At 39.6% G+C, this 23,014-nt stretch overlaps 1 pseudogene; it reads right to left on the bottom strand.

Annotated features, from left to right (window-relative positions):
- Window positions 1-8,870: 8,870 nt before the first annotated feature.
- LOC143436498 (large ribosomal subunit protein uL6 pseudogene) lies at window positions 8,871-9,997 on the bottom strand (annotated as a pseudogene).
- Window positions 9,998-23,014: the final 13,017 nt, after the last annotated feature.

The following is a 23,014-nucleotide window of genomic DNA, read 5'->3' as shown; positions in this document are numbered from 1 at the left end:
GGCACAAAAGATTAGTATATATATTACATTACATATTATATATTATATATTATTAAATCTCTATAAAAATATTTATGAGCTGGGCAATTCAGTGTGCATTCATAAAAGCCTCCGCTGGTGTAATTTATTCTTTATACATTAATTATTAATACTCATAATGAAATAATAATATTATCATGTATTTTCACCATAGAGAACACCCTGCACTTTATAAGCAGCTGGGAGCTACTTTTCTGCTTGCGTAGTTTGTAGTTTTAGGCCATCTGCCCCCTGTGGCTGGCCAGCAGAAAGCCAGCTACTGCTCACTCAGATCCCCTTAGTCTCGTGAAATGAAAACACTGGAGACTTATAATACACCAGCCAGATTTATAACCTTAAATCTCCAACCCCCAAAATGCCTGCGCAAAGAACACAAAACTCAATTGATATAAATACAAGCTGCCCACCTAGTTTGGGCAAATGTACCCTATATTATTCTGTTGCTCCTGCCCACAGGCCTCTAATTTAAGCCAGCCAGCCATCTAAAAAGTATCATTTGTGCTCTGATTTTAGACAAGAAGCCTTCTCTCTGTGGTACTACCACAGAGATATTATCTAGGACTCAAACACAGGTTATGCTCTCCACCATCCCACCTGATTGTAAGCATATGGTACCAGTCTCCCTGGATTTTAATAGTCTCAAAACAGAACGTCTTACTTGGAATCTCTCTGTGACGTGTTCATGAAGAACAGGTAAAGTAAGCCAATTAAAATGTCACACTGCATCTTCCTTCTGCTCCAAATATTCACGCGAGGTCAAGGACAATGCCTGCTTGGTGGGTTATAGGTGCTCAGAGATCTGGCTTCTACCCTGCTGCTTTGCTTATCCCTCCTTCAGGTTCCTCTCCTTGTTTATTTAATTTCCGCCACGCTCGGATCCCAGCTAGTCCACAGCCATGCTTCGTTTTCTGCCCGTGGTTCGAACACACAAAACCCCTGCTACCTCTGATGGAACGCTTTTCCCTGCAATGGTCTCCTGCACATCGTCCAGGAGGACATCAATTTCTAGATCAAATGAACCTCTGAACCTCAGCGGCTTAGCAAGGGTTTCACTTCTCACTCAAGCCTGCTAACTGTTCCTGGATGGCTGGTGCCTTTCCTGTGGGTGGGGGGACTCTCAGACCTACCCAGCTGCCGTATCCTTAGGCAGAGAGGGACTATCTCTCACTCTTCTCACCCTCTGTTGAGGGAAGAAGCAGAACTTCGTGCTGCACTGTACTCAAGGTGGACAGTGATTTGTTGCCACTTTGTTATGGTGAAGAGCGGGAACTCTTGGGGGCAGCTAGACATTTCTGTCCCAAACTGCACTCCAGCCACCAGACTCTGTGTTTTAAGAAGGCATCTGCTTAATTACCATATTCAGGATAAAGTCCAAGAGCTCTGGCAGACATGGATTGTTCTCATTTTTCTAGATCCTTGAGATACAGCCTTTGGTCATATATATAATATAATATGATGTGATGTGATGTGATATGATATAATATTATAATATATATGTGAGCATAACATAAGACTTTCTCTTAGAACTGTATCTTGAAGGTTCTGGCAATTCGGTGTTTTATTTTCATTTCATTTTGAGGAGTTTTTAATTTCCTCTCTGATTCCTTCAATGATCAACTGATCGCTCAAGAACGTACTGTTCACTTTCCATGTGTAGTTTCTTGTAGGTTTGGTTTTATTCATTTATTTTTTGCATTATGATCTGGTAAGATATAATAGATAATCCAAGTTTGGATTTGTTAAGACTTGGTCTACAATGTGGTCAGTGTTAGAGAGGGGTCCATGGGCTGCTGAGATCAAAGTGGGGGGCTCTTCTGCAAACACCCATGTAGTCTGTTTGGTCTGCGGTGTAGTTTAACTCTGAAGTTTCTTTGCTAGCTTTTAGTGTCTGTGACCTACCTAGAGGGGAGATATTGAAATCACTCGCAACATTGTATCAAGACGTACCTGGCCTTTTCCGTCTGCCAGTGTTCATTTTATAAGGGAGTGCAACATTCGACACAGACATTTACAATGGTTACATTGTCTTGATGAAGTGTTTTCTTTATCATATAGTGATAGGATGTACATTTTTCTTGGTTTGAAAAATTTCAAGTCCACTTTATCAGACACCATAATTCTGTCTGTCTTTTGTTTCCAATTTCTGTTTGTTAATTTGTTTGTTTTCTTCTTTTAAATGCTTCTCACCGCTTGACTCAGCCCGTGGGATTCTTTATACCACTGAAGCATGCATCTGGCAGACAACAGGAGGTTGGGTTTAGTTATTCTTTTAAATTCAGTCAGACAGCTTGTGTCTCTTTATTGGTGAGTTAAGGTTTTTTACAATTAAGTGACTTTTAAGAGGCACTTATTAATTCCTGTAATTTTGCTATATTTTTCTGATTGGCTGAATTGTTTTGTTGTTTGCTTTGTTTCCTATTAGTATGAAGAATCTATTGATGCTCTATGCTGGACAAAATAGATTGCTTCCTACCTCCTCTTTGTGCAGACATTTCCCTAGTGGGATGTAAACTTTCTTTGGCTCTCATGATTGAGGCTGCCTTTCTTCCTCCTCTGGGTTTAATATTTCTTTAAGCACCTTCTGGACTGCTGGGGTGGTGGGTGGGGCTCATAAATTGTCTTATTTATGTTTGTTTTGAGATGTCCCAATTTCTCTGTCAATTTTAATAGATAATTATATATATGTATTATATAATTTTGCTGAATATATCTCTTATCTGGCAGTTACTTATTTTCAGGGCTTGAATATGTGTCATATTTTTATGCTTCCTGGATTTGAGGGTGCTAATGAGAGACTTGATAATATTCTAATGGTCCTCTCTTTGTAAGTAATTTACTTGGAGTTTTCTTTTTCTTATAGCTTTTAAAACTTCTTTGCTTTGTATTTTTGACATCTTTATGGTTATATGCAAGCGGTTCTTTGTTCATGTTAGTTTGGGGTTCTGAGTACCTCTTGTGTTTGACTTTCTCTAGACTTGGGCATTTTTTGGCAACAATTTCATCTGCTATGTTCTCTGTGCTTCTAGTATTTTTCTCAGCTGGCTCTTTCTTTTTCCATAGATTCTTAGGCTAGATCTCTCGAATGTATCACAGTCTTTGATACTTGATCATGTTCTTTCTTTCTTTCTTTCTTTCTTTCTTTCTTTCTTTCTTTCTGTCTTTCTTTCTTTCTCTCTTTCCTTCTTTCAGAAAGTGTTTCTTTGTGGAGCCCTGACTGTCCCGAAACTCACTTTGTATACCAGGCTGGGCACAAACTAATAGATGCACCTGCCTCTGCCTCCTGAGTCCTGGAATTAGCAGTGTGCACCACTATCAGACCTTTTGTTTTCTTATTGATGCTTGGATGCAGCTTTCCCTCAGCCTTGTCCTCTATTTCTTATTATCTTCCTCTGGTTGGTCAAATCTATTGATGGTGCTTTCTCACACTCTGGAGGCAGAGGCAGTGGATCTCAATGCGAGATGTACAGCCAGAATATCTGAATCAGTGAACTGCCGGTCCAAGTTAGGGAACATGTCTTTCTATATAAGGAGACACACTACATCAATCTCTGGGTTTTTTACATGTATGCATAAAACTATCTACCCCTTACATATGTCCCTCCCCATATGTACAATACACGTGTGCGTGTGCGCATGCACACGGGCACACACACACACACACACACACACACACACACACACACACACAGTCAAGGTTTGAATATACTTGGCCAAGGGAGCGGCACTATTTAGAGGTATGGCCCTGTTGAAATAGGTGTGTCACTGTAGGCATGGGCTTTACGATCCTATCCTATCCTAACTGCCTGGAAGTGAGTCTTCCACTAGCCGCCTTCAGATGAAGATGAGGAACTCTCAGCTCCTCCTGCACCATCCCTGACTGGATGCTGCCATGCTCCCACCTTGATGATAATGGACTGAACCTCTGAACCTGTAAGCCAGCCCCAATTAAATGTTGTCCTTATAAGAGTTGCCTTGGTCATGGTGTCTGTTCACATCAGTAGCTAACACACACACACACACACACACACACACACACACACCCAAATACTACCAAAGTAGAGTGTGAAGGGAGGAAAGTAAAGAGGGGTGGGTGAGCAAGAAACCAAGGAAAAGAAAGATGTTGCTTCAACATGGAGAAATGGACATAGGAAACTTAGATGAATGTATGAAGATGAATGACAAGGAAAAGTGAAACATTTTAAATGCAACAAAGTAAAAATCTTTCTAAAGATGTAATTAGAAAGCAACACCACAAGGGAAGAAAAGATGACAAAGGAAAAAGTGAAGGAGAAAAGTTAACAAAAAAAGTAGATATTGGAGCAGACTCTTCCTGGGCCTTTGAAAGTTAGACCCTGCCAGTTATGTGAATTGGTCACCATATGGACTGTTGTCTTTCCTATGGTTTATGCTATTCCTGAGTCTGTATTGCAGACTTCTTCACAGTGGCAGTTTTCTTCATTTGCACACCAGTGGCCTCTGCTGGCCACATTTGGCTTTGCAGGCTCTGGTCTTAGCTGTGGGCTACTTAAGTTTTAGCTGTTGCAAGGCAGCAGTAGCATTAAGATTAGTACAAACGGAGGACCTGTCTTGGGACTTTTGAGATCATCTTGGGGTTGGAGAGATAGCTTAGCAGTTAAAAGCACTGGATGCCCTTCTTGAAAACCTGGGTCGTTACCATGGCAGCTCATGACTTGCTTTATATAAATTCTAACCTAAGGGGATCTGACTCTCTTCTGGCATCTGAGTATCCTGTATGTAAGCGGTGCCCAGACCTATGTGCAGACAAAACACCCATACACACAGAATAATAAAATAATAATACAAAATCCCCTGAGCATGTTTCAACATGCAGGAGGGATGCCATGAGAGAGTATTGTGTATCTTTAGAGTTCTTGGATTGGAGGTCACTCCAGAGTTTGATTTTCAAGCTTCCAGCTCAGAGTTCATTTGTAGTTGATGAGAATCTTCTGCCTTCTAGGGTCAGGCAATCTCCACTTAATACGACAATCATTATGTATGTAGCTCACTGGTCCTCCGGCTACTTGCATTCTTTGCTCTTCCCAGCTGCCTCTTGCCCTTTCCCTCTCCCAGGGCCAAACTGAGTCCCCTGGGCCTGTGAATGGTCCGGATCTCAGGTCCCCAGAGTGACTCACATTTCAACACCCTACTCTCTCTCTGAAAACCGCGCATGAGCGCTTCACTCTGAGTCATCTTGGATAACAAAATCTTACCCATCTGTCAGGTATCTCTGTCTCTCTATAACCTGCGACTGGATTTGACGCTTGCTCCGGAGGGCTGTGGGCTTGTGTGAGGTTAGAACTGCAGATCATTTGTTCTCTTTCCTTTCGGGAGTGGTTCCTGCTTCTCTTCCTAGGACAGGAGACTGCTCAGCTGGACCCGGCTGGCTTACAGCATTTTATAGTGAATAATTAGTCTAGACATCTCTCCTTTGAGTTTCCTTTCACTTAGTGTACTTCAGAAGCTCATCCTAGGTTTATCTCCCGGGGGAATGTCCTGTCATTGTGTGACCCCTTCCCCACTACCCTCTTCCTCCCTTATAGACTCACCAGGAAACATGCCTCCTCCAGCCTGCTCACCTGGAAATCCTGGAAGTTTTAAGTTCTCCGAATTGTTCTATTGATTTGACATAGCCTTAATAAGCATTTCTGCCATCTTTTCTTTTGTAGACGTTGAAGCTGTATTATACAATGTAAAAGGGAAATGCTCAGGGCTGAAAATAAATATTATTTTTGAAAATTAGTAACTGAATTAGAGAACATTATCCAACTTCAAGATGTCATGAAGCTTCAAAGTTCCTAAAAGTACATACATCCGTTTAACAGAATAGAAAGTTCAGAAACACACAGACACACACACACAGACACACACACACACACAGACACACACACACACACACACACACACCTATTTGTATACACATAAACATATAGTTACTTGATATCTGATAAAAGCTCAAGGTAAGTGGATTAACCACAGGCTAATAGTCTCAACAAATACTACTGGAATAACTGGACATGGAATAAACCGACAGATCAGTACTTATATTACATACACCCAAGGCAAAATAATATTTTTAAATGCATCATAGATAAAGATATGAAAGCATAAAAATTCTGGAATGAAGTATAAACCATAAAGAAAAACAGAATAGAGTAGACTATCAAAATTACAGCTTTTTTTAAAACGTCATTTTACAGCATGGGGAAAGAATCTATTCTCAACACACACATATAAAGAAAATACACTTTCCAGAATATATGAAGAGCTCTCCCAATTCAGAGACAGAAGTCAAACAAATCAAAAATAAATGAGCAAAAGATTTGAGCAAAAAAGTTTCAAAAACTAAAATGTATGAATGGTCAATAATCACACCAAGAGGTACTCAGTATCTTAGTTATTAGTCATCAATAGCCCAAGGTTATCAACCATCAGGAAGATGTGATGGGAAACTACAGTGTCAAGCCATTAACCAACCACTGGGACACCTTGAGAAGTGAGAACATTAATAATCAAACCATGACGACAAGATGCAGGCCTTGCCACTCTCATGCATGGCCCGAGGGAAAGCAAAACAGCAAGAGGCTTTGAAAAAAACAGTTCTGCAGTTCCTTAAGTAAAACATGCAATTTTATTACTTAGCAATCCCACACATAGGTATTTGCCTGAGATAATGAAAATTCATGTCTGTACAAAATTTGCACAGTTCACAGCCACATTATTTATAATGACGCTCGTTGGAATCAATCCAGATGTCCATCAACAGGGGAACAAAGGAGGGGATGGTAGTGGAGGGATATAGTTAGCTGCTAGTCAGGCAGAAAAGAGGCAGGACACACAGTGAGGTGGCTAGAGCTTCAAAAATACTGAGCTACGCACAAGAGCGTGTTCTGTATGATTTCATTGACTTGCGTTCTAGAAAACCTAAGCTGAGCCAATGGGAAGATACAGCAGATAGGTTCCAAGATCTCTCTTTCAGACATGGATCTTTTATTGATGTTTTTCCTGTTTCATGGATGCAATGGGTTCTACATGGCCAAGATAATTCTATTGGATTTTTTTTTTAAATCATGTTGTCTGTATTTTTTTTTTTTTTTTCGGTGGCCCTGTGGATAAGTATAAAGTGTAAAGCCAAGACCCATCAGTTTATGTCCACTTTATCTGTTTTTCTTCAAGACCAGTGATCAAGAGGGACTCTCTATGTGGTCCTAGGTTATACACTGACAGCTGTTTTCAGAGTCAACTTTTAAACCATAGTTGAGAAGAAACTGTGAACATAGAAACAGAAAAGCAGAAAGAGTAGGGAACATTAGCTAGCTAATATCAAAACGTTTCTGAGACAAAGTTTCTCTGTGTATCCTTAGCTAGCCTGGAACTTGCTCTCCAGACCAGGTTGGCCCTAAATTGGAGATCCTTTATGCCTTTCCAGCCTTAAGCTAGTTATCTACCCATCTCTACTGTGAACTATTTTCTAGCTACGTTTTTAAAAAATATATTCTTACTATTTTCTGAGCTGTTACACTTATTTTTCTTTTGTTCCCTACCATTGCCTTTATAATTAATTTATAATTAGTTATAATTTCCACAGGTAATTACTTTCTTAAATGGCCTTGCCAAAATTAATCATGAGATATTGTCTTCCCTTTAAATCTGTTTGCATTTTGCCAAGCAGGTGACATTTTTAGTTTTCAGACTTATTTTCAACTCTGAGAGAGATTCTCGCCATTTGCTGTGTGTGCATCGAGAATAGGGCTGGAAGAGAAAATGGCTGAAGGATGAAGTATTGCCCCTGTTTGAGCTCTTGCTCTTCATAGGGAGAGAGACACATAAATACCGTCATAAAAAAGGCTATGAGAACCAACTCAAAGAACAATGGATGGTTTTGGATGAAAAATTACCGATTGTTAAAGCTCAAGTTACTGAACATTCAAAGAAAAGAACATGTATCCCGAAGCAAAGCATTCTGGGTATATGTGTTCCCGTGGTCCTTGGAAGTTGAACCAAGAGGCAGGCTAGTCCAATAAAACTGCCATGATATATTTGAATCACATTCTAGATGTTTACAGAACTTTTGTAAATCAACATGTCAGCTCCGTATCACTGGAAAACGGAAGCGGGAGGATTTTGTGGTGACTGTTCTGGGCTTCTGACCCTGATGAAGCCAGCGTGTCACTCATGAGAATGTTTATCCCACTATGCATTTTAATGGGAAAACCATAGACTTTTAGGCTTACACTATTTAGAAGGAAAGTCGAAGCCTTGCAGAAGTCATAATACATGGAAATATTTTATGAAATGAAACTGAAGGGAAGCTCACACAAGGTAAACACTCCTAGGCATGATATAATGAATATTGCCGTGGATTCATTTTTTTTTTTTCCTTTCAAAACGAGTGTCTTTACGGACATGCTTCCTGAAGACGAGGAAGGTGGTGGCTCCTTTATAAAGGATGTTAGATTCTGAATGTGGACTGCCATATTACTCGTGCTTGATTAAGTGTAGCGTGAGATCTGGTGAGCAGGTCCAGATCTGAGCAGTCACCTAAGCTGGCAGACCATACCCAAGCTTAGTAGCTTCAGTTCACAGCAATCTCTTCTTCATGTTGGTTTGAATTCAAGCTGGGTAAAGCTACTGTCTTCCTCTGCTTCATTTGACGTTGTCTGGGGGTCATTGTACGGATGAATTCAACTGGGATTCCAGCCAGAGCTGCAACACGTAAAGCCTTTTACCTTCCAGTCTTTATCACTCCTTTTTTTTCCTTTCAAATATATAAGTCTTTTATTGTCCCCAAAGAGCCCAAACTGTACTTGTGATCAGGATCTTGTTTCTGGAGCTAGGAAACTGAGGTCTCTCTCGTCAGCCTGCTGCACGGCTCCCTTCTCAGACACATAAATGCCATCCAAAAACTTCCTGATATCCTTGTTTTTAACTGTTGTGGCTTGCTGAGTCAGAGCGGCTGAATTTGTAACAAGTTCAGTATCGTTTTCTTCAAGGATTAATTCATCCTTCTGAGCTTGAGAGACAGAACAAACAACACCTGTCCTCATCTGAACCCTGAGGATGTATTTTTTCACTCAAGAAATGTCGGATTTCAACCAAAGACCCATTCTCCTGAATAACAGCGTTGTTGGGGAAGTGAGCAGATGCCCTGACCATTAGGGCGGTGGACTGGGACCAGGGACCACCTGAAAGAGAGAATGGGGGACAGGGGTATGCAAGAAATGACAGCAAGTCTGGAAGTCTGATCAAGCTGTCAAATTTTAATTTTTCCACACGGGTGTTATATACACATAGAAGCAGGATATGGGGAGGGGGGTGACGTGGGGTGTTCTTTGTTTTTGGGAGTGCAGGTGTTCTCAGGGGGAGTACAGATGTCTCTCAGAACAGGATATTGGCTGGGTGAAAAGTTCACAGAAGAAGCAGGGCAGAATAGATCACTATGTACCTGTCCATAAGATCTATTGATCATTTGTTCTGATCTAGGCTAGTACTTTCCCACCAAGGCTACCTGTCTACAATATCTATAGCTATCTATTTTAGTGTTAGTACTTTCCCACAGAGGCCAAGACTTTGTGTCAGTAGGCATGTATGGCTGACAGGCCTATGGCTGACTTAGGCCATTAAGCATTAATGTTTAAGCAGGGTCGCTCCCAACAAGCGACCTCATCTTGTAATGGAAGCCCAGTATAACATCCTTGATCATGTTCTGAACATGACTGGAGATGGTTCTGACAATGGCCAGTTCTTTTCTGTTACCCCACCATTTGTCAACCCGGAGCCTTTTCTTTTTCTTTCCAAGAAGACTCAGCTCTACACTGATGTGACTGAAGTCCCTCTGCATGGTTCCCCAGGGGCCCTTCACAATGACTGTGTGCCCCTTCAGAGTGATGTCGACATTTTCTGAAATGTGGACAGTCTGATTGCCGAGAATGGTCTTCATTCTTACAGTAGATGGGACCCTATATCATTCTGTATTTAGATCAAATTCCCTTATATCAAGTGGCTGGGAGATAGTCCGGGTCAGCTTTCCATCCAAGCTCTGGTTTATCCTTCTATTCCAGTCTCCTTTAAAGAATTCGAATGTACATTTTGATGTGTATTACAAAGAAACGTGGGTTTTTTTTTTGCCAGTAAAAATTTCAACATCTAGATGAAATTGACAGTCTCTAAGATATGATAAATTACTTAAACCGACTCAAGTGGAATTAGGAAAACTCCAGTAGGGAGAATTTTACAGGTTCCAAGATTTATTCTCTTCTTAGGAATTTGGTGGTGGTTTTGTGTGAGTGCATGTATGTGTGTGTGTGTGTGTGTGTGTTTGTTTACTGCTTATTTGTATAGTAATTCTGTGTCTCTCCAAATTTCTTTCTCTGCCCCTTCTCTCTCTTTCTATTAGAACTCCTAACCCTTATGATATGATACTAGAACAGCAAAACTCACAGTATATCAACAGCTGGCCTCAGGAGTCAGGTACCTGTTGATTGTATTTGCATATATCCCTGTACAAGTCAACCTCACAGACTGACTCTATTTGGACTTCCAAGGTTCAGTGCATAATTCATTTCTTTACTTGGTTGGTACTGAAAATCTAATCACATTGCATCTTCAGAACAGATATGGTTTTATTGTGGTGAAATTCTGGGTCTCATTTAAAATAGTGAAAACATTTCTTGGAGACACTACTGAAAATCAGCTGAGAATTTCCTATCCAGGATTTCAAAATGTCAATCACAGTGATCGATACAAGAATAAGGAAATATGAGGGTTCAAGTTCTGATTCTTTTTTGTATGTTTTGGGAGAAAGTTGCCTATGCAGTTCAAGTAAGCTTCAAGTTCACACTATTAGTACTCTCACCTATAGAAGGCTGGGTTACAACTATATTCTATGACAGTCTTTTCATATTCTAATTCTTTTTTAATTGTTTTTTTAAATTGGATATTTTATTTATTTACATTTCAGATGTTATCCCCTTTCCCCATTCCCCCCACACCCATAAGCCCCCTATTCCATCCCTCATCCTTCATTTTGCTTTTATACCAGTTTAATTTCATGCAAGTATTAAGGTTAGTTCTAGGTTGAGGAACTAGCAATACAATAGATGCAAATAGTCAAAGAACAAGTAAGGCAGTAAAAAGAGTCCCACGACCACTCCCATGATTACTATTTGTAAGGGTTTATCAGGGTGCCCAAAATATCTGAGCCTACTTCCCTGTCTTAGTCCAAAGTCATTTTCATGTCTGAAGCCTACTTCTTTGTTCTAGCCTAAGATTTAGATTCCGCCTGAAATTACTTTTTTTTCTAGCCTATTGTCAGATTCCTGCCTGCAGCCTACTTCCTTGTCCTTGGCCAATGTCAGATTCCTGCCAGGCAGCCCCAAAAGTGCTCCACATCTCCCCCTTTTTTATTGCATAAACAAGAATGAGCCTATCTTAGGTCATTCTGACAAGAATGCTCTCCTTACCCATTGTGGAATATGCATTATCAAAAGCAATGCACTTCTGTCTTAGGTTGGCCAAGCTTCAAGAATGGCATATGTAGCTTGATCATGCTAGCCTTTTTGTCCTGGGAATACTTTTATTCCTGCCCATTGTGTTAAAGCTTGTCTTTAACAACATCAACATATTGGCAGCCAAAGTACTTGATTTGAAACTGAAAATGGACCCCAAGACAGAGTTATTAATTTAACAGACTGGCAAGCCAAGGAGGGTAAGATTCTGCATATTCTGATTCTTAAAGCTGTTGCTTTAAATAAATTGCAGAACTGATTCACCTAATTTTTACTTACAAATGATAAAGGCAAGTCATGTGGTTGTGTTGTACTTTTGAAGGTTGATTGAGAACAATTTCACTTGAGGGATAGTAAGACAGAGTATTTGGGGACAGTCCTAATGATTATTAGAAAAAAATTTTCTGGTAACTAGTTATTTGGTTCACTTTCCATTCTCCAAGATACAGCTATCCTTTTTGTTTATTTTTATCTTTCATGCATTTTCATTAAAATATAGTTAAGTCACTTTTCCCTTCTCTTCCCTAGTCTTCTCCCTCTGTTTCCTTTCATGTCTCCCTTCCCCAACTCTTATATTGATACCTTTTTCTTTTCCAGTTATATTTGTTATACATATAAATAGATAGCAGTATATGTATCCATCCATACACATGTACAAATATATAAATACAACCTGCTAGGTCTATTTTTGTTGTTTATGTGTATATAGTTTCAGGGCTGTCTGCTTTATATTGGACAACCAGTGAAGGAGTTCATCTCTAGGCATGGCTGACTCTCCTTTCCCAATAGTCATCATTTGTCTGTAGTTCCTGTTCAGGGGTATGGCCCTGTGTGATCTACCCCCTCCCCTCCCACTTCTTTGTTAGAATGCCAATTGAAGTTATTGCTCAGATCTGGTTTACATGACCATTTCCATGAGAAACTGTTTCACTGTAGACTCTTTGGATTCTGGTCAGCTCCAGGTACAAATAGGCAGAACCACAGTTCTTTTCCCAGGATAATTGCTTCATGTTTTTGCTTTCTTGATCTTATATCCAAAACACGTCAGAATATAAGATGAACACTATCATTTGGGTGTGCCCATCAAAGTTGTGTGTTGAAGACTTTGACCCCAGTACTGCAGCTCTAGCAAGGGAGACACAATAAAAGGTAACTAGGCTGTGAGACCTCTGCCTTCATGGATGGATTAATGTTACCTGGAAGGGTTCCTTGTCCCAACAGGGGGATTATTTCAAGAGTGAGTTTGGCTTCTTTTTGCTTTCTTGTTCTCCTGTACTTTCTTCCCCTTCTTTCTTCCGCTATGAGGTGATGAAACAAAAAGGGGCAGATCCTGGCACCATACTTTTGGACTTCCCAACCTCAAGGACAGTGACCCAATATATTTCTATCATGTATATTCCTCAATTAGTGATATTCTGCTATAGCAAAAAAAAAAAAAAAAGATCTTTTTTTCATGATCTACATATGTTCTCTTTACCATTCATTTTCCCTCCTTAATATAATGTTAATATTTGAGTTTTTAAAATACAGCAATGCTCCTTTCTGAGCCATCAATTTTCATATCAGTTGATATAAACTGTTTATGTTGTGTGTGGTGATTTGAATACGTTTGGCTCCCATAGATTCATGTGTTTCAATGCTTGGCCATAGAAAGTGGTACTATTAGGAGGTTGGCCTTATTGGAGTAGGTGTGGTCTTGTTGGAGGAAGTACATCACCATGTAGGCAGGCTTTGAGGACTCCTATGCTTAAGCTCCTCCCAGTGTGCAATTCTACCCTCCTTTTGGCTGCGTTTGAATTGAGATGTAGAACTCTCAGCTTCTTCTGCCCTATGTCTGCCTGCATGTCACTATGCTTCCCAACATGATGATAATGGACTAAATCTCTGAAACTGTAAGCCAGTCCCAATTAAGTCCCAATTAAATGTTTGCCCTTTAAAAGAGTTTATTGCTTTATTAAGAGTGTCTCTTGACAGCAATAAAACTTGAACTAAGACACTATGGTAACAAACAATTTGCAATTCCCGATGACTTACTATTACAAAGAACTATTTCCCACATCACAAGTCAACATACGGTCTTTTCAATGTTGTCCTCACTCAGGTTCACTGATCACTGGAAACTTATAATTCTGAATATGGTGTTGAGGGAGAGGGAATGTGGAAAAGTATGCCCAAGTGCTTTGTTGCTCTGTCCAGAAATGTCACACATGTCACTTCTACTCACACGACTCCAGTACAAGACACACTAACTTTAGAATGTTGAGGAAATGAAATTGTACCATGTGTTTAGAAGGACAGGGCAGTAGATAACATGCAACAGATATCGACATTAATAATCTTGACATGTTATATTGAACAAAGGCTGGGATCAAAAGAGGAACTGTTACAGGTTGTGCAGGTTTTTTTTGTTTTTGTTTGTTTGTTTGTTTTATTTCTTTTCCTACTCTTCTCACAAAAACTCACTCCTCCACATTTTACCTTTTCCTTCTCTGGATTTCTTTTTGGTGTCTAAAATTCAATAGTTCTCTATCACAGAGAACAAATTTTATTATGCTTGTTATTTTCATGTTCCCTCAAAGTCTCTTATACCACCGTGAGATTGAAATGAAACTACCTTCTGAATCATACAGTGATCTCTCTAATAAGAATTCTGGTAGATGCAAATTTCCTCATCTTATTACATTGATCATATATTAGCAAGTCAAATCTAGCCTTTCAAGTAGACTTCATTCCAGAAGTAGATGTTTTAGCATAATATGTTATGATACTATGTATGAATAGCTTAAAAAGGAATGGATGTCTGTAATATGAGAGACAGTAACCACATGTAGTTATTTTAATTGAAATTTGAATAGTTTAAACTAAGTTATTTAAACCTTGAGTTCTCATCACTTATTGACCACATTTCCAGAGATTAATAGCCACATATATCAGGTGGCTAAAATTCTAATACAGGTAATGAACATTTCCACCACTGAGGAAATTCTATCGGACAGATTTGATGTAAATAAGTACTATCTATCTTTTGATAAAAGTAATAATTAATTCTTGAGTAAAAGTTTTTAGACAATTAGAGTTAGTATAACCTTTTAATTTGGTAACTATAATAATTGAGGAAGAATTATGAATGTAATAAACAGTGAAGACCAAGTAGTATTTTATCATAGTCAGGAAAAATAACTGACCATCACTGTCATGATTTTATCCATTTAAATAGGTTTGGTATTAATTACAAAACAACTTTCTGTCTCTTTCTATCTCTCTTAAGCCATTTCCGGGTGGCAATGTGAATCTAATCCAATGGCTGCAGAGACCTAGATTTTTCTAGAACTGGGTCTAAAGGCATTCATTCTCTTTATTACCAGATTTTAAGAGGACACAAAATTTCCAGCTGTCATATCCACACTAAAGGCACACAAAGAGGGCTGAAGATGTACCTCTGTTGATAACGTGCTTTCCTGGCATGCACGAAAGTCTACATTGGCCTTCAGAAATACATAGTAAGATCAGGTGTGGCGGTACACTTCTGTAAACCAAGCACTCTGGAAGTTGTGGCTAGAGGATCAGTAGTGTTCCAGATGATCCTCAGCTATCTAGAGAGTTTGAGACCTGTCTGGAACTCATGAGACCCTGTCTCAAAAACAAACAAAACCCAGACACCATCACCACCATCCCAGAAAGACCCACAGTGCAGAAAAAATACCAAGGGCAATGAAGAAAGGAAGACGATATATTGATATTTTTAAGATTCTCCTAGACATTGCCACCTAGTTCTTCTGTAACACTGGGCAGGACTTCATCACGATGCCACATTTCATTGCAAAGAGTTCCGAATTTTATCCATTATTTGGATAGTCACATGCTTGTCTATAAATGAGGATTTTCCATGAGGGGTGAAGAAAATGGATGGTAGATGAGAGCAAATATTTTTTTTCCTTATCATTTATCACATCAAATACTTAATACTGTTAAGGATCTTTTAGGCAGATCTTGGGTGGCAGCTCTGCCCCCAACCTCCAAGAACCCAGAGGAAGTGGGGATCCCAGGCACTGTAACTCGGGCAGTATCTTAGGTAAGCAGACAGCAGGGCCCGCCCTAAACAGGGAGTAACTGGGACCCACAAGGACCCAGGAAGTCACTCCCGGCCCGGAACACTGGTTCCTTCCGGTCTGGGCCAGAGCACTGAGCAGATCTTGGGTGGTAGCTCTGTCCCCAACCTCCAAGAACCCAGAGGAAGCGGGGATCCCAGGCGTTCTAACTTGGACAGTGTCTTAGAAACTAGTTCTCGGATCTGAGGCCTGGACCAGACCTCTGCCAGGTCTGCTGTTGTGTGGACCACGGGATTCCACCTGAGATATACTGGAAGGTCCACTCAACCCAGAGCCACAGAGGAACAACTGAACTCAGAGTGTCAGACAACATATCCTGAGATATTCTAGAGGAGACACTGCACCCAGAACAGCAGACACCTAGCTGGACTGCTACCTTGGAGGCACCATATCCTGAGGCATCCTAGAGGTACCACTGTAAGCAGTGCAGCTTGAAAAGATCACAGAGACATCTGGACCCCTAGGAGATCAGACACAAGCTAGATAACTGGAAAGACAGGCTTCAGTCAGAGACAGCAAGTACAGGCAGCACTAGAGTTAACCAGATGGCAAAAGGCAAGCGCAAGAACGTAAACAACAGAAACCAAAGTTACATGGCATCATCAGAACCCAGCTCCCCCATCAGAGCAAGCCCTGAACACCCCATCACACCAGAAAAGCAGGATTCAGAATTAAAATCACTTCTCATGATGATGATGATAGATTTATGTCTTAAGAAAGACATAAATAACACTCTCAAAGAACTTAAGGAGAGCACTGGTAGACAGATAGAAACCCTTAAAGAGGAAACACAAAAATCCCTTAAGGAATTGCAAGAAAATGCAACCAAAAGGGAGAAGGAATTAAACAGAACCATGCAGGATCTAAAAATGGAAGTAGAAACAATAAAGAAATCACAAAGGGACAATATCCTGGAGATAGAAAACCTAAAAAAAAGATCAGGAGTCATAGACACAAGTATCACCAACAGAATACAAGAGATGGAAGAGAGAATCTCATGTGCAGAAGATACCATGGAAAACATTGACACAACTGTCAAAGAAAATGCAAAATACAAAAAGCTACTAACCCAAAATATACAAGAAATCCAAGACACAATGAGAAGGCCAAACCTAAGGATAATAGGTATAGACGAGGGGGAAGACTCCCAACTTAAAGGACCAGTAAATATCCTCAACAAAATTATAGAGGAAAACTTCCCTAACCTAAAGAAAGAGATGTCCATAAATATACAAGAAGCTTACAGAACTCCAAATAGTTTAGACCAGAAAAGAAATATTTCTGCCACATAATAGTCAAAACATCAAATGTACAAAATAAAGAAAAAATACTAAAAGCAGTAAGGGAAAAAAGGCAAAGTAACATATAAAGGCAGACCTATAAGAATTACACCAGACTTCTCACCAGAGACTATAAAAGCCAGAAGATCCAGGACCAATATCATACAAACCCTAAGAGAACACAAATGCCAGCCCAGACTACTATACCCAGCAAAACTCTCAATCATTATTGATGGAGAAACCAAAATATTCCATGACAAATCCAAATTTACACAGTAGCTCAACACAAATCCAGCACTTCAAAGAATAATTGGTGGAAAACTCCAACACAAGGAGGGAAACTACAACCTAGAAAAAGCAAGAAAGTAATCTTCCAAAAACCATAAAAGAAGATAGTTACACAAACATATCTCCATGGATGTTAGCCCAAAAGCTTGGATTAGCGAAGACTCAACTTGCAGACCACATGAAGCTCATGAAGAAGGAAGACCAAGAGGGAATGCCTCAGTTCTACTTAGAACGAGAAACAAAAATGCTCAAGGGAGCAAATAGGGAAACAAAACATGGAACAGAAACTGAAGGAGGGGCCATCAGGAGACCATTCCACCTGGGTATTCACCCCATGTACAGCCACCTAAGCTAAACACTGTTGTGGATGGCTGGAAGTGCATAATGTGAGGAACATGATATAGCTGTCTCCTTAGAGGTCTGCCAAAGACTAACACACTCAGAGGACGATGCTCACAGTTAACCACTGATATGATCAGGGGTTTCCCAATAAAGAACTTAGTGAGAGGACTGAAGGAGCAGAAAGGGTTAGTGACCCCAGAAGGAAAGCAACAATACCAAACAACCAGAGCCCCCCAGGGTCTAAACCACCAGCCTGGTAACACATAGGGAGGGACCCAAGACTCCAGAGGTATATGTAGGGGAGGATGGCCTTGTCGGACATAGGTGGGAGAGGAGTTTCTTGGTCCCATAAAAAAAAATGAACACACAGTGGGGGGGGGATGTGAGGGCGGGGAGGGGATAGTGAGGGGGGTAGGTGCGGTCACTGCCTCATAGAAGCATGAGGAGGGGGATGGGATAGGAGGTTTCTGGGTGGTGGGAGGAAGTAGGGTAAGGGGATAAAATCTGAAACGTAAATACTACAACCAATTTTAACAAGCGGAAAAAAAATTGTCAAAACCAACATCTTTAAAAAAAATGTCAGCCCCCTGGGGGGGGGGAATTTTTTTCTTGATACTAAAACTTGTTCTGAGAATTGTATATTGCAGAATACACAGCCTTGGTGTATCTATTCATCAAGCATACTGAGCAGACCTGCCCAAACCTCCGATGTCCTAGAATTCCATCTGGATTCAGTGAAGACACATTGTCAGAGGTTTATCAACTTACTCTTCCCCCCACCCCTCTTCTAAAATCTCAATGCCCTTAATCAGCTTGAAGAAGTTAAAGAAGAGTCAGCGCCCCTATTCCCTGAGCTTGGGGACTAATGTGGTTAATAATGGTCTGTCTTTCTAGGGAAATGTAGTGGTTTTGTTGGAACAGGGGGGATTAACTAGGACTTATTGCATAGCCATAACCTATTGGTAGAAATCTGTATAATTATTATCAAGATGAAGTTATAATTTCTTAAATGGTACAAAATTTACTTTGATTTCAAATTTAAGGTTTTCATTGGTACGAGCCTCTTATTAATATAAAAATGAGATGAATATTGATACTTTCATGGGCATTGTGCCTGTATAACACATTTAGGAATACAAGGCCTAGACCCAGTCCTTTTTTAACTTTTTTTTAACTGATTTGGGACGGTTAACCTATGAGTTAAGGGACTATAGCAAATTCATGGTTTTGAGTTTATTGTTAGGGTGTTTTCCATATTTTATTTAGAAATAGCTGAGAGGAGTGAACAGACAACAGTCCAGGTTACCTTACATGGATAGTTGGTTTTCAAAACATCAGAAGTCCATAGAACTGACGCTATTAATATTTATATATTAATGTTTATTTTGATTAGAGACCTGTCTGCTCCTGACAGCTTCCTGTCATGGATTCTAAGAAGAAATTAAGCATCTTGGGAGTTACTCCAGTTGTGTGGTGACAGCCACTAGGCAAGAATTGCCTCTCTCCATCTACAGACAAATTACTGTCCAGAAAAAGACACACATGCAGAATAGTCTACTGATTATATCTGCCTAGACAGAGTAATCAGCCCTTAATAATCCTGCATCACTAAGGTCTGTCAGATGATTCTGGGCCAGAAGGCTGAAGATTTGATGCTCCAACGTTCAGTAGTATAGGGGCTTTTCAGGTGTTCAGCGGTCTCTATAAATTGGCTAAGTTTTAGAAGTTATGTTTAGTGCTTCCCATAACTTCAGTTAACTAAGTCATTCTGGATTTCTGACGGGGTTGAAGACCCATAGTCTCATAGCCAATCCTGGCTATTGACTTTGAGAGAAAAGATCTGAGTAGATGGTTTTTAGCTGACATTCATTCTAAAGCCAAAAAAGTCAGGATCAAAAGTAAGTGTTTTAGTTAGAAGAGATGACAGAGGTTCTGGTTTGTCAACAAAATGATGGACTGGGTATTAGGACTATCTTGTACCTCACTGGTACAATTAGGAATAAGTATGCTCTAACTGTATTTTGAGAGAAAAGTTCTACTTTAACAGGAAGAGTGATATGTAGGAGGAGCTAAGTGGGAAGGAGTATTGAGAGGAAGAGATGGAGCAAGGACAGAAGATGAAGAAGAGGAGAAGGTAGGTGATGAGAAAGAGAAAGAGAGAGGGGGCATGGAGGCAGATGTTCACATGTCTCCACCAGTCAAAGATAGTTTTTATATCTAGGTTGGGTATTGGGTTACACTTCTGAATGAGTATTACCAAACTTATAAATCCTTTGATTAACATTAAAAAAAAATCGTATAAAAGCAAAAAGGAAAGGGGGGGGGTCATGGGACAGGGTGTTCTAGGGAAGGGAAATGTGGAAAGGGGATGGCATCTTAAATGTAAATAAAATATAAAATAAAATTAAAAAAATAAAGAAAAAAAGGATCTTTTAAAATTTTATTTCAGTTTATGAATCTTTTACTTGTATGTACGTATATGTACTTTGTGCATGTGTAATTCCTTAGATACCCTGGAACTGGAGTCACAGATGGTTGTAACTTCCCACAGATGTCCTGGGAACTGAACCTAGGTCCTCTGAAAGAGCAACCAGTACTTGTAACCACTGAGCCATTGTTCCAGCCCTTGTTCAAGGAAATTTTTTTTTTTTTTTTTTTTTTTTTTCGAGACAGGGTTTCTCTGTGTAGCCCTGGCTGTCCTGGAACTCAATCTGTAGACAAGGCTGGCCTCAAACTCAGAAATCTGCCTGCCTCAGCCTTCCAAGTGCTGGGATTAAACGCGTGTGCCACCACCGCCCGGCAGGAAATTTTAATCACAGTAATAACAAGAAGTACAACCACTGGACAGTAATTAGTGTACTATGTTTTTATCATCAGAAGATGTGACTCAGTACCCCAAGTCGAACTGAATTGACTAAAAGCTTAGAAATGAGTAAGTGAATTCAACACAACGTGGAGAATATAATTCCAAGATCAAGCGCTCTTGAATAGATATTGTTATCAAAGAGGCAAGAAATATAATGCAGACACACGGAAGTTAAAATGTAATGCCTGTGGATGAATGAAGAAAAAAGTGTGCAATCTACATGATCAAACTATGACATTTTTCTGTAGGCCGGAAAATGTAAATCTAGGTAAAGATATTCTCTAGGCATGATCAAGAGAGGGATAAGCCAGTGTTGAAGAGGACCAGTTTTCTCCAGCTATAATGCATGAGAGCTGATTTTTGGCTTGATAGATTAATGATAACATTTATGATAATGGCTAGCGGGCAGGAGAGCACGAGAACTGAGAGAGAACGGGGGAAAATCTCTTTGTAAAGGTCAAAATGTAGCACAAATCTATAGTATTTAAGAAGGTGGAAGTGGCCGAAGGACCCCTAGCGAGACTCTGCTTCTGCAGAGCAACGGCTATACAGCAGATGAGAGTCGAGTGGTCTGTGGCGAGCACAGACCTTGGAGCCGCACCGTCAAGTACAAATTACAACTTTGCCACTTAACAGCTGTGGCTTTGGGTAAACTATTAAGCCCTCTGAGTTTCGAATTTCTTATCTCTTCAACGGGGATAAAGTGGTCAACAGTGCATGGAAATGCTACAAAGGCAAACATGCGCAGCGTTTAGAATGACGTGCCGCCCTTTGTAAGTACGGTGAAAGCACTAGCCATCATCGATGTCAAGATTTAAGGCGTGATAAAGGTCCCCTTAACTAAGCTGCGGGGAGAGGGAGTGATTTAATACCTAGTCATGCGGCAACCGGCTGGCCATATGGAAGGAGCAACAGAAAATGAAAGAGATAAAGGAAGGAAGGAAGAGGAGGAAAGAAGAAGGGGAGGAAGGGAAGGAAGGAAGGAACCTCACGGTTTGTCACCACTATTATAAGTGACACGATATAGTAACTAGTCATCAACTTTCCCATAAAGTCCAAGAAAAATGAAGAATATAAAATGTTTTCTTGGTGTATGGGAGATTTTATTTACTTATTTTCTTTCTTTCTTATTTATTTATTTATTTGTTTGTTTGTTTATATGAGTACTCTGTTTGCACGTATGCCTGAATGACAGAAGAAGGTATCAGATCCCATTACAGATGGTTGTGAACCATCATGTGGGTGCTGGAAATTGAACTCAGAACCTCTGGAAGAGCAGCCAGTGCTATTGATTACTGAGTCGTCCCTGTAGCTATGTGTGAAAAATTTTTAAAAATGTATTTGTATTTTAGCACAATACCAATGCAAAGCAATAAAGAAAAGACCGTTTTAGGTTTCACTCTTAATCAAAAAGGAGGAGGTTGGAGGTGGTGTAAGTTTGACAGGTAAAAGTTTATTTAAATACTAAAAAAACATTTCATCTCTATTTTATTTTGTATATTATACCACAACAGGGTTTGAAATACTGTCTGTAAGTAGCAGAACATGTTAAATAAGGGTAATAGTTGATACATTTTAATTTCCAGGAAAATTTATTTGAAGCAAGTTTCTTGTACAAGATTGCTTCTGTTTTGAACCATGTGATCAGCAGCTGCTTGCAGCTTTAAAAAGTTAGATGATAAGTAGAGAGCAAGATTAACCAGTATTAGTCAAATGTGTTGCAGAAGTTTGATTTAAGAATTCAAATAGGAGCCAGGCAGTGGTGGAGCATGCCTTTAATCCCAGTACTTGGGAGGCAGAGGCAGGTGGATTTCTGTGTTCAAGGCCAGACTAGTCTACAGAGTGAGTTCCAGGACAGCCAGAGCTACTCAGAGAACCCTGTGTCAAAAAAAAAAAAAAAAGAAAAAAAAGAAAAAAAGAATTTAAATAGGAACTAGGTTGTTTTGGTGAAAGGAAGGAGGCATTATTTTTTCACCTCATAATTATTTTTATAATACATATTTAACTTGATAGAAATGTCCATCTCCCTTTTTATTTGTATGAGAAATTATATGCAAAGGAAATTACATAAATATAAAAAGTACAGCACAAAGGGCAGAGTCTGATATTGTGTTGATTCTACCCTGCTTATTATGGTAAGAGATAAAATACAGGGTAGATAGTTTTTATGCAGAGCCTGAGACAGCAGATTGGAAATTTATTCGGCAAATATCTAGTAACATTTTAAACTTAGAGACATTGAGATATATTGTCAATCTGTCTGCTTCCTTATTCAAAGCTCAGAGTTAAAACTCTGTAAGATGTAAGGTAGATGACAGACAACACATAATGATCCCCACAGAAAAATCAAATTACTTGAATGTTCTTTTGTTCCCAAGTGCCCTACAGTTTGCATCCCATGTGAAATATTAATGGAATTCTATATTTTGTTTATCAATCTCTAAAAATTATTAGAACATCAAAGGGATGTAGCTGCTGATAGGTATTTTCTTTAGCAGTATAACATAAAAAGTTGGTTTTTAAAGACGCTTTAAGATACAAAGTTTTGTGTATTGGAAACTCTTC

The sequence above is a fragment of the Arvicanthis niloticus genome, chromosome 22 (assembly GCF_011762505.2).
Source record: "Arvicanthis niloticus isolate mArvNil1 chromosome 22, mArvNil1.pat.X, whole genome shotgun sequence".
NCBI lineage: Eukaryota > Metazoa > Chordata > Mammalia > Rodentia > Muridae > Arvicanthis > Arvicanthis niloticus.
The sequence above is the reverse complement of the archived record's forward strand: the minus strand, read 5'-3'. Positions and strand labels throughout refer to the sequence as shown.